The sequence below is a fragment of the Mustela nivalis genome (assembly GCF_964662115.1).
Source record: "Mustela nivalis genome assembly, chromosome: X".
Classification (NCBI taxonomy): Eukaryota; Metazoa; Chordata; class Mammalia; order Carnivora; family Mustelidae; genus Mustela; species Mustela nivalis.
The window spans coordinates 96,478,424-96,487,406 of record NC_139040.1 but is presented as its reverse complement, the minus strand read 5'-3'; the positions used below and the strand labels follow the sequence as shown (position 1 = coordinate 96,487,406).

General features: G+C 40.3%; 1 pseudogene across 1 annotated transcript; it reads right to left on the bottom strand.

Moving 5' to 3' along the window:
* Positions 1 to 3,147: 3,147 nt before the first annotated feature.
* On the bottom strand, positions 3,148 to 6,430 carry LOC309855927 (large ribosomal subunit protein uL15 pseudogene; annotated as a pseudogene). Its single transcript has 2 exons — positions 6,357 to 6,430; positions 3,148 to 3,601 (listed from the first exon to the last, which is right to left on the bottom strand). The product of its transcript is annotated as a large ribosomal subunit protein uL15 pseudogene (transcript).
* Positions 6,431 to 8,983: the final 2,553 nt, after the last annotated feature.

Here is an 8,983-nt window from a genome sequence, read left to right as displayed (position 1 = left end):
TGATTGCTTGCTAAACAAAACAGAGTCTATATGATGGCTCACACCACCTACTATATCTATCTGAACTCCTCCTGGGAAATAAGAATCCATATAGAGAAAATCAAACAGCAAGCCACTTAGCTGCAAGACGCCCTTGACTACATTCTCACAAAACTGAGGGGAGTCTACACAGTGACTAACACATTATGCTGTCTATGGATCAATTCATCTGGAGAGGTTAAAGAAAGCTTCTAGGTAACTGAGACAGTAGCTAACTGGATGGACCACAGTTCCCCATAAACCCATCCCTACCTCCTCTTCTTGATGAGACTCCTTGTTGTTCTGGCTTCCAGGCCTTTCATGGTTATACCTTCTTGTTGGACCCTTAATAACTATTCTCCTTATCCTAATGTTTGGATTTCATATCCTAAAGTTACTAACAAAATGCCTTTTCTCTCATGTCAGCCAGATAAATCTCTAGATGGTTGTCTGCAACAACCCTGAAATAAATGACTATCCAGACCCACTAGACCGAGTCACACCGTCCTTCTACTCCCCACTGTCCATCCACATTTCCTAAAACTTAGATAGGAAAGACTACTGGAACCCTCCCGCAGAGTAAATATCCCACACCTGCATGAAGTAATTACAAAAGCTGGACCATCGCCCATTTTCCCTTAAGACTTTAAAGGCCCAGAGTCCTTGAAGAAGAAATGTCAGAATAGACAGTCAGGTTCTAACAGGATACCCGGAGTTCAACAACAAGGAGTCATGGCCAGCTATGGGGAAGGTCAGAGGCCTGACCTGGTAGCAGTTCACAAGCTGGATCAAACCATACAAGCCCCAAATGGCAGATAGCATGACAGGAAACTTCCGACCAAATAAGGAAGAAAAAGCACAAAATCCTGCTTCCTGTCCTGTGCAATACATATTCTGCCCCCTAGTTAACACGTGTAAAAACTAGAAACCCAACCCCAAGGGTGCACAGCTTTCTTCCTGGCATTCTCTCTCTCTCTCTCTCTCTCTCTCTCTCTCTCTCTCTGTTCTTCCCTCTCCCTTTGTCTCTATCTTTCTCTCTCTCTCTCCCTGCCCCTCCCCACCCTCCTTGGTTCTCATATCTCAAAAGTGTACTTTTTGCTTTAATATATTTTCCCACTTGTGTTACTCATCTGCTGTGCTGTGTTTTGTATCTGCCCTTGAATTCATTCCTGCGACAAGACCAAGAACCTTCAGGATTCCCAGTTCACCTGGCAACAAGTTAAAGAATAGAACATTGGGAAAGATTGCATTTTAATAAAAACTAAGATTACTTAATGTGGTAAAGAGCAGATTGATTGAAAAAAGCAAAAAAAAAAAAGATAGAAAGAATAAATTTCTTAATTAAGGAAAAGATGAAGGGATAAGGAAATAAAGCTTATAAATAAAATGAATAAAAATATAAGGATATATTTTTATGTTATATTTTCCACAGAATCAGATGATGCAAAAATGGAATAAGAACTTCAGGCAAATATCTTGTTTCTCCCTCCAGATCCACTTGGTGTCTTTTCCAGTCTGCTTTTTGTCCTATGAGGCTGAGCTATTGAGATGGCTTCAAGAGTTCAGTCTATGAGAGGCACCAGCACGAATTGGGAATGTGGGAGAAGAACCAGGCTCAGATATCTATTCCCCCAGCTGCCCACTGCTTAACAGTGACTATGTTCCTTTACTGAAGGTCACAACCCTTATGCCTAGCCCTCCCCTAGACTCGGGTAGAACCCACAGTTCTTTCTACATCCTGGAGAACTCTCCCTTCCCTTTACCCTTTCAGACTCAGTGGTGGTCATTGAACCTCAGATGTTTCATTCCTCATGCTTTGTTGTCCCTTTGCTTTCCTTTAATCCTTTCCAAATCTTTGTAACTCACTAAACTCTACTCAATTACCTTATTTGAGAATTACATCATTATTATGCTACTTGAGATGGGCACAGATATATCCATGAGCCCTGCTGCTCAACTATAGACTCCAAAATTTAAAACCAGATGTAGATAATCTGGCTTTAACTCAGGCTCTAACTAAAACCCTTTGTGCTTATTTCTTATTGCACTTTCTTTGGGTGTTAATGATGTTTTGCAATGACTGGAACTTGCCAGATGCCAGGCCAACAAAGCCCTAATAACAACAAAATGCCTAGAAGGCCAGACTCCACATATCCTTCTCTGCCCATGATCTTGTGCTGAACACACAATGACCATGCACTCTCTGCCTGCTTTCTTACTTGTTCCGCCCTGAACCTCTTCCTATAAAACTCTAGGTGTCCATCTTGTGGGCAGAGAGGTTGGTTGTTAAGACTTGAGCCTGTCATCTGCCCAGCTGCCAGCACTCAAAATAAATGTCTCTGTCTCTTTTACAAACCCTTGTCTCTTGAGTTATTGGCTTCTCTTGCAATGAGTTTATAAGAGTTTGTTTGGCAACAGTGTTAGCAAACCCAACCAGGAGCTGTGCTTTCAATTTGTCCAGCTCCCCACCAGAATCCCTTAGGACAGAGCAGTTGTCCAGGGCAGCATATGGGGCTCACCAATTCATTTCCTGAGTTAGTAGCTGTGATAGATCGATCAGTAACATAAGCACTAATTTAAAAAAATAATAACATGAATAGAGGAAAAACTCCAGGCTTTAGGTCAGAGTCATCCATCTAGCAGAGAAGATAATGAAAGAAGTTTCTCGCTTTGAAATGAAAACAAAACAAAACAAAAGAAAACCCTAGGATAGCACAAAGATTAGAAAGAGAATCATAAACTTATCCAGGCAGGGGGAAAAAAGGTTACATGTGATAAAATAATTTTAAAAGATCAGGCTGGTATTAGATCTTTTTTTTCTGTAATGCTAATTGTCAGAGGACACTGAAACATCATTAACAAAATTTTGAAAGCCTACTTAAGCTGGAACAGAAAGTTGTTTACAGCCAGGCTAGAATTTAGGAGAGTGTACCATCCACAAACAGCTCTAAGTAGTATCTTCTTTCCTCCTCCCCCTCCCCCTCCCCCTCCTTCTTCCTCTTCTTCTTCTTCTTCTTCTTCTTCTTCTTCTTCTTCTTCTTCTTCTTCTTCTTCTTCTTCTTCTTTCTTCCTTCTTCCTTCTTTTTTAAAGCACTTGTGAGCATTTAACAAACCTCCCTCCATGTGGCTTCAAACTACCAGAAAACAGGCCCCCCATACACACCCTTAATCTCAGCTCTCCTACTAAACAATTTGGCCTTCACAATGACAGGCTGTTTGGGGAGCTTTCCCTTCCCTAAACTTTGTAGTAGGTCAATTCTACCACATCAATGATAGGAGCAGCTCCAGTCTTGTTTTTGGCAGTATTTACCTGTGTCTCCTCACTGACCAGGGTCCACAGTTTATCAAGGCTGACTGTTGGGCAGAAGCTCTGGTTCCTCCTAAGTGGTAATGCCTCAGACCAACTTTTCCAAAGTAACCTGGGTGATATTTGTGGAAGAGTATCCTGTAGTGATGCATGCCACCAGCATTACCCCAGCCCCCTAAGTGCTTCTGGTGCTTGCTGATGAGGCTGTGGCCGTGGCTCACATAGCCCTGAATTTTCTGGCTCTTTCTCAGTCTGGATGGCAAGTCGGCAGCCCAGCTGAAAGAGTCTGAGTAATATTTTCAAAAAAAGGATAAATTCCAACAAACCAAAATGTGTATTGCAAGTAATTTCAACAGAGAGAAAAATATGATTTAAAAGCAATTGTGAGGGGTGCCTGGGTGGCTCAGTCAGCTGGGCATCCAACTCTTGACTTGGGCTCAGGTCATGGTCTCAGGGTAGTGAGATCAAGTCCCACATTGGGCTATGTGCTCAGGGGGAATTCTCTCTGTGCTCCAGGTTCTCTCTCTTCCCCTCTCTGTCCTTCCCCTGACCCCATGTTCATCAGTTTTCTCTCTCTGTCTCAAATACATCTTTAAAAAAAGCAATTGTGCTTTAAAAAAAAAAAGTAATTGTGCTGACTACTTGAGATCAGTAATATTTCTGTTCAGTGTTGAAATGATTGTTCACATGGTTATGGAATGTAATAAACAATTTTTGAAAGGACATGCAATTATAAAATAAACTAATCCAGGTTTAATATCCCCGATTATTCTAACAAAAACAGTGAAGTACAGGGGAAGGGATAAAAATAAAATGTACCAATATTTCTTTTTTCTTTCTGTTTAAATGAAACAAAAAATCATTTTGCAGTTGTTTCAAAGGAAAAAAAAACTATTTAAATGTTTAGACAATTACAAAATAACTTAAATAAAACTTCTAAATCACAAACAAAAAGAGCAAGTTACAGCAAAAAGTCTGAAAGAACACACAGTAAACTATTAATATGTTAGAAAACAAAATTCAACTGACTAAATGTGAAGATCTAATTGGCTTTATTAAGTGATACGGGAATTGGGTAGCATTCCCTCTAGCAAGCAGAGAGATGTTCTGAAGAGCTGTACAAAAATGGAAGGAATTCATAGGCAGGAGGGCAGGGTAAGGAACAAAAGAAAAGATTGTTTCAGACCTGGACTGCAGGTTTTGGGGGAGAAAGGCAACAGCAGAGTTTTTATCATGCAGATTACCTCACTATAGTGTTTATTAGGAAAGTTCAGAGTGACAGTTAAAAGATCACATTTCTGGGAGAGGTTGAATCTAAATCTTGGTTTGCTGTCCTTGTGGGGCAAATGACACCAGTTGGGGCTTGTTGTTTCTTTTTAAATCAATGTTTACTCCTGAATTGTGAAGTCCTGGAGATTTTTATTTTTCATTTTTTGTTCATCTATATTTTATATTTTTCTATAATGCATACATATTTACTAGTGTAGAAACAAACTCATGTGAATTGCCCTATCTTATAAAATGAAATTCAGCTATAATGTTTTTAATTTTTTGAAATTTGCATATTTCCTGGTTTGTTTGGGGATCTTTTTCCCCCTTAAAAGTATTTGAGGCAGTTTAACAAATTTAGAATGTAAGATAGATACTGGGTCTGGATCAAGTTGTGCAAATTTTATTTTTGGAGAATCCTGGGAACTTAAGAACAAGAAGAAATCCCAAGTAGAAGTAAACATACTGTCAACCTTAAGAATAAAAGAGCCAGTTGGGAGAAGGGGGGTGGGGTTATGGACATTGGGGAGGGTGAGTGCTGTGAAGTGTGTAAACCTGGCGATTCACAGACCTGTACCCCTGGGGATAAAAATATATGTTTATAAAAAATAACAAATTAAAAAGAAAAGAATAAAAGAGCCAGTTATATTACTAGCAAAATGAGTTTATTCAGAAATAGCAGAGGAATTACAATTCAGGTCAAGCAAGCAAGGAAACTATGGCAAACCATAGGCAAGTCTAAAGAGACAAAGACAAGGTCAGCTTTTATCAGGTGTTAGAAGGAAATTGTGGAAGGTTGTTTTGAACAAAAGTTCACTGGAGAAAAACAAGAGTTGGAGTTTGTGGTGGTTTCTCATTGGCTATAGGTGGACAAGGAGGGATCTTCTTCTTCTTCTTCTTCTTCTTCTTTTTTTTTAAATCAGGAGATAAAATTCCTATGTGAAAATGTCTTCCATCTTCCAGATAATTCTTTTCTTCCTTCTTCCTGTGGGTGATGCCCACTGCTAAGAGAGGTTTCTGCATGAGAGTTCCTCCTTCAGGGCTTCCTGACTCCATTTTATTTTTATTTATTTATTTTTAAGATTTTATTTATTTATTTGAGATGGAGAGCAAGGGAGAGAGAGCATGAGCAGGGGGAGGGACAGAGGGAGAGGGGAAAGCAGGCTCCCTACTGAGCAGGGAGTGCAATGTAGGATTCCACCACAGGATCCAGGGATCATGATCTGAGCTGAAGGCAAATGCTTAACCCACTGAATCACCCAGGAGCCCCCAACTCCATTTTAAATGAGGTTTCCTTTATTTATTTTCACAATTCTAATTAAGTAGTATAATAATTTTCAAAATATATGAAAGCATCCTAGAAATATCTTAAGTCAACAAAATGATTGTTAAAAATCAATAATCCCCAACACAGACCTATAGTGTACCTCTTTTGGGCTTTCTCCCTAACAACTCCCCCTTTTCTTTTCTTTTTTTTTTTTTTTAATTTTATTTATTTATTTATTTGACAAAGAGATTGAGATCACAAGTAGGCAGAGGCAGGCAGAGAGAGAGAGGGAAGCAGGATCCCTGCTGAGCAGAGATCCAGACTTGATCCCAGGACCCTGAAATCATGACCTGAGCCCAAGGCAGAGGCTTTAACTCATTGAGCCACCCAGGCATCCCTTAACTCCCCCTTTTCTAATAAATTCCCTCTCCTCTTCCACATGTGGGCAGTGGGATGGTCATTCATCATGCTGATACAGGTGCAGTTGTGCCTTACCACAGCTCACAGGACCACAGGGGACAGCTGAACCAAGCTGGGATGCTAGACATGGGCTTGAGAGAGCCAGTCATTCTGTCTAGAGGCTTTAACTGTTAGAAACACATCATTGGAACAGTTGCTGGCCTTGTTCCTCCTTGTGACTGGAGACCTGAGGAGCTGAAAGAGGGCTTTGGCTGCCTCCATTTTGACCTCAAACTTTTTAGTTGGGTTCTTCTTTCTAGCTTATCTCTTGGTTCAGGCAGAAGACCCTGAGGGTAAAGCATCATCTGATGGGAACTGAAACTACCCCTTCAAGCACAGGGACTGTCCTGAGCTAGCAAGACCCCATCTGTGATTGACCTCAAGATAGTGATCCATTTGACCCCTCACTGCATGTACCTACCCACCTCTTCCCCAGATTTTTCTTACACAAACTTGCAAGTACTTTCAGTATTTTGCAGACAGTCTTTCAGTCCCCTGTCTTCCCAGTGTTGGCCTCACTGAAACAAATTCTTTTCTTGTTTCAACCCCACTCATTTCTCTGCCTTTGGGTTTTATCAATGGCAAATGGCTGAACAAGGTCTGTTTGGGACCTCTCAGAGCCAGCTGCTCTTGCACCTGTATGAGCTGGTTTGCAGAGACTGGAAAGAATGAAGACAGACAGAGTAGGTACAACAATGAATTGATACACTAGCTTCTTCCAGTTTTTTCCTGCACTCCAGCTGTGTTTTTGTTGGGACTTCAAAGCCACCTCAAGGTATCCTGCAGTAGTTCAGATCACAGGCTGGAACATTAGATTGCCTGGATTTCAATCTTCATTACTAGGTCTGAGGCCATTTGCAAGTTCCACTATCATTTGAAGCGTTGGCTGCTTCATCTCTAAGAGGGGAATAATATTAGGCCTTATTTTATAGGATTGTGGTGAATATTAAATGAATTGATACATTTTAAATGTTTGACATTAATTAAGTACTTGATATTAGTCATTAATGATATTTAAGACTGTATTTTAATAAATTATGCTAATATTATATATTATTAATTATGATACCTGTTAATTAACTATTAATACCCTTATAATAAATTAATTTTTCTGCATAAGTACTTAGTATCAAGAGCCCATCCAGATCTGCAGTTCCTTTCTAGAAGTACACCAGGGATGATTTCAAAAGCTAGTGATGGGGTGGCAAGTGGGGTCACAACCAAGGAAGAGGAAAGGGACATAGTCAAATAGTTAAAGAGTATGAGCTCTTCAGTCACTAAGCACATTATTTATGTCCTGTTTTTGTCTTTTACTAGTCATGGGATCTTACAGAAACTACTAAGTGTAATGTTTTATAGGCGAGATAAACACGACACCAGGTGAGGTAGGCACAAGGCAAGATTTATTAAAGGCACTCCCTGGCGAAATTTCAGGGCTCAGGAGAAGGGGAGCAAGGAAAGTTGCACCGGGAGGAGATGGGCACCCTCGGGCGAGGTTTCCTGACTCTGGAAAGCAGAGTGGGGTAAATTGCTCTGGGAGGGAGTTGGCGGGGTGGGGGGGTGTCTTTTATCTGTTTCCTGCATAGGTATCGGGTTACCTATGGTGACCTGGGCATACATCCTTTTGGCGGGAGAGTCAGAGTGAAGGAAAGGGCAGGGAGGAGGCTGGAAAACGGAGGGACCTGGCGGTCATTTCTATTGTTCCTCCTGCACTCCCGGAACCCAACGACCTAACACTAAGCATTAAATTCTTTATTTGTAAAATTAGTGTAATAATAGATGTGGCTCAAAGAGAAGTTGTCAAATATTTTCAATGAGAATATATGCCAATTATCCAGCACAGAGGAATGCTAAACAAATATTTTATTATTTTAATTATTGTAACTAACTCCACATTCAAGTGACCAACACATCAAGTGGCCAAGTTTAACTTTGAGACATAGGGATATAGACCTGGTTTATACTTGTTTGTCAAGAGCCATAAGACTCTTCAGCATGCCTTTACCCATTTGTAACATCCCAGCTACAGTTTGCTCTTCTTATAGATGGATTACTTTAATTTCCTCAGATCTTGGATTGTTACTGTGTGTTAGTGATAAGATTTCTGCTTCAATGTCTTAAATCCAGCAGGGACTACTGAAGTTATTTTAGCCAATTGACGGAGTTATGTATTTAAAGTGAGAAAGGACCTAAGATCCACAAGTAAATAAAAATCTACAAAGTCCTTATAAGACAGGAGTTGAAGAGCTACTTGAATGTTTAAAAAAAACAAAGCTACAAAGCTTTCTTTTGTTTTTCCACTAACAAACTTTTCCAGGCCCTTGTTAAACCTCTACTTTACATGTACACAGAAACGAATGAATGAACATATTATTAGGGCAAACCAAATCAATAAACATGAGGCTAGTGAAGAGATCTCTCCAAGCAATGATTCTTAACTTGGGTGCACCACAGAATCTCTTGGGAAGCCTTTTCAAAACACGTATTTTCAGGCCCCACAGACAGCTTTATTGAACCAGCACTTCTGGGTAATGCAACCAGGGAAACTGTATTTTCAAAAACCTCTCCACAGGCCAGGGCTAGGAATGTAAAGCAATTCCGGGCTGAAAGGCCTCAGAAATGCAAATTACTCCCTGGAGTTTAAGGGTGTCCTGAATGGAACT